At 38.1% G+C, this 3,669-nt stretch overlaps 1 pseudogene across 1 annotated transcript; it reads left to right on the forward strand.

The window, feature by feature from the left end:
* Nucleotides 1–1,073: 1,073 nt before the first annotated feature.
* On the forward strand, nt 1,074–1,514 carry LOC308499335 (protein FAM136A-like; annotated as a pseudogene). The gene has a single exon. The product of its transcript is annotated as a protein FAM136A-like (transcript).
* The last annotated feature ends 2,155 nt before the right edge of the window (nt 1,515–3,669 follow it).

The following is a 3,669-nucleotide window of genomic DNA, read 5'->3' on the forward strand; positions in this document are numbered from 1 at the left end:
TCAGGATGGTGATTTAAGAGCAACTGCTATAATCTTTTTCCTCTCCCCACTACATTTCACAAAGGAATAAATTAGCAAAATAATTTTATATATCACCACAGAAAAATAGGGGACTCCTGATCTGATCTAGGATTGAAACAAAGTTTCCAATTTTTTAGAACCTCCTTTTGACAATTTAGATACTTTTTTATAAAATATATCTCTCAGAGATTCCTTTCTCACAAGAAACTTAGAAAGGCAGTGATAATGATTTGTGAATGGAAAGAGATCTCTAAGGAAATGAATTGAGACGATGCCTTAAAAATTAATTCCTAGGATAATTTTTATGAAACAGGAACTTCTGATAACTTTCTGGGATTCAACACAGTGGGCTTCTGACAACTGGTAGAGCATTAGGAACATAATTAAATGTTTAAATTTTGAGTAGGTTGCATTGTCCAATTATTTCCCCTGGAATTTCAAACTCACACACCACTGAACAAGCACAAATCCAAATGTTCAAAACAAATATGTGAGGGTGAATGAAGCAGACGACATGGGACATTATTTACTCTTAGGTAAACCGAAGAGCTGCTTGTGAAGACAAGAGAATTACATAGAATAGAAAATTAAAAATATGCATGCCTAGAAACACACATGAAACAATGAGACTGGGGTGGCCACAGAGGTCCCTACTATTAAATACGATCTCAAAGAAAAGTAAAAGAATAAAATGAAATACATATTTTTAAAATTTTTATAAGGGTTTATTTGAGCCGAACTGAGGATATATGCAGGGGAGCAAGGTCTCAAATGCTTCCGAAGTATTTCTTTTTTAAAATGAACATTATTGAAACTACAAAAACAGTGAAGCAACATTTTTCCTTATTTGAAAATTCTACTTATTACGCTGAAAGCTGTCAGGGAGGATAGTTACTAACTTACCCATTGCTGAATCCCTAGTTCCTAGCACATTGCCCAAAATTCACCAAGTTCTCAATCTACCTTGGGGTATAAATTAACCGACCCTGAGGTGTGGTATGAAAGGAGTGGCAGGAGCCATTGACTCTCTGTAAATGTGGACCCAGATGTGGATGCCGAGCAGCTGGGCGCAGTGGGGGGTTGCCATGAGCAGAGCTGCCGCGGCCCCAGTACAGGAGGCAGTGGACTCCATGGGGAAGAGTCTAGAGAGACAGAACATCCAGAAGCTGCAGGGCCTCGGGTTCTGCAGCGCCGGCTGTTACAAAGACAGCCAGGCATCCATGCAGCAGGTGCACCCGTGCACTGAGCGCCGTCACACCGCTCCGGCTCAAGCACAGGCCCTGGTGACCAGCAAACTGGAGAAGTTCCGGGATCACCTGGCCCAGGACACTATGCATTGCAACGACAAAGCTAAAGATTCAATAGGTGCCAGGAGGAAAGAGCTTCAGGTGAAGCGGTAGCTGGAGAATTGTGCGATCAAGTGTGTGGATGACCACATGAACCTCATTCCAACCACCACCAAGAAGGCAGAGGAGTCTCTCATGTCCATTTAGAAATAGAAGTCTTTGCCACTGGCCATCGGGATAAGGGCAGGAATCCATTCTTAAAAAGAACAAGAATTTTGGTCTTCTAAGTGAAGTTTATGAATGAAGAAATTAAAGATGGCAGTTAGTTTAAGGCATATGTCTCTTGACTCTGGACACTGGTTCCTTGATGTTTTAATCCCAGAAAACGAAATGGAAAAATCTAATGCTAAAATTTGGGTCAGAGGGTTTTTAAGAGGCTAAATTTCTTATGGAAAATGCTTATCCTGGCAGTAGGCATCTCCCTCATGCCAAGCCAGAGCCCTCCAAGGTACCAGATTCTTCTTAGTCCACAGGTAGTACCAACAGGCTGGCAGTTTCCTCTAACCTTCCAGTGACCTGATGGAGTGTAAGGAGAGGCATTTCTGTTGTTGCCAACATCATGTTTACCAAAACCATCACCACTCCATTTTCCATAAACTGTAAAACAAAGTCCATGAGGTCACTAATTTAGAAGGGGAAAAAGTTTTTCTGGGTCTTTTGTTTTGCTTCGTTTTGTTTTATATACAAGGGCATGAAGTTGATTTAAGAAGTGGAGTTGGGAGAGGTAGTTTGGATAAGAACTTTAAAACCTTCCTTTGGATATCCATTTCTGGCCATCAGATGTGGATATGCATTTCTTAAGATTCTCACACAGTACATCTCTCAGCCTGGAGCTCTCCAAAACATTGAGAAGTGATGTCATAATAGGTAGGAAGCAGACCTTCCCTCTCACTGGCTGCCATGATGGGCCCTGAGGCTGTCTGCAACAGAGCGACAGAACAATCTTGCAGTGACCTCTCCCTTGAAGGAAAAGAGGATTTTGATTGTGCTGTATACCAGTATCCAGGAATGAACAGTGAAAGAGGAATTGTTGGCTGCTTAATTAAGAGAGTTGTGAAGTACTGGATTGGGGAAAAACCTGATTTTCAGGAATGAAAGCCTAAATCCAGTGTTCCTTACTTAGCCACCTGAAATAACAGATTCCTACTGAGACAATCCCTTGACAAAAAGGTCGGGGAGAAAAAGTAAGCTACTTGAGGTGAACTGTGAGTCCTTTAGAGCAAAAGAGGAGTAGCTCCCCATTACCAAATACCACTTCTGTCTGGGGCCTTTGCAACATGCAGTGTTCCTACAACCTTACTGTTTTGATAAGGACCTTGTTCTCTTTTTACCACCTTATTACTTGTAATAATGATAATATACCTTCTCTGTTTGCTGTTTCAGGGCTGTGATATAGCTTCCTATTGGTTTGGTTTTAAAAAAATAAATAAGGTTTAATTTTTCCTCAAAAAAAAAAAAAAAAAAGATGGACCTAAGGATATCATTGAGGCAACCATGTAACAAATTATAATCATATGTTTGCTAAAATTGAGTGGACAAAAAAAAATCTCAGAGCAAATTAACAAAACTTGGGAAACAAAGAAGAAAGAGGGAGGGAATAAAAGTGTGTGTAATTGTGTAAATTTATTCATATTTCACAGTGAATATTTATTAGATACTGTCTCATTTCTGAGGATGAGAGACTAAGAAATATATATTTTATCATTACTTTTTAAGTTTATAAAAGTAGCCACTATTAGAATTAAAAAACAGAACTATATCTTTTCCTAATCACCCAAAATTACTAAGCAAAGATAATAAATTAGAGAAATAAACTCTTATATACACACAAATAAAATAAGACAACAGAAGTAAAATGAAAATACCATTAAAATGATTAATCTACATGTAACAAAAATTCATAAATTAATTGGAAGAGACTCTTGGATTTGGTTAAAACAAAATACAATAAAATCCCATTGTAACTAAATACTACAGGCTTACCCAAAAGAAGTTGACTCAGAATAATTCATGGTAATGAAATAATTAGTAGTATAAAAGAACAGAAAAATAAAACAAAGGTTGCAATATAAATAGCTGACAAAGATGACCTCATGTAAATGTGATGGAATCTTTTTTCAGTGATTGGGAGCATGATACATAATGCCAATATCAGGAAGCTATGCAACAAATTGCATATTATTTAAATTGTGTACAATATAAGCAGAAATTACCAGAAGCACTTTTTTCAATTCTCTCCTCCTTCCCCATGAGGCTATCAATGATGCAAATAACTATTAATGCTGAGGAAACAGTCTGTAGC

Source organism: Rhinolophus hipposideros (genome assembly GCF_964194185.1).
Source record: "Rhinolophus hipposideros genome assembly, chromosome: 1".
In the NCBI taxonomy this organism is placed as follows: domain Eukaryota; kingdom Metazoa; phylum Chordata; class Mammalia; order Chiroptera; family Rhinolophidae; genus Rhinolophus; species Rhinolophus hipposideros.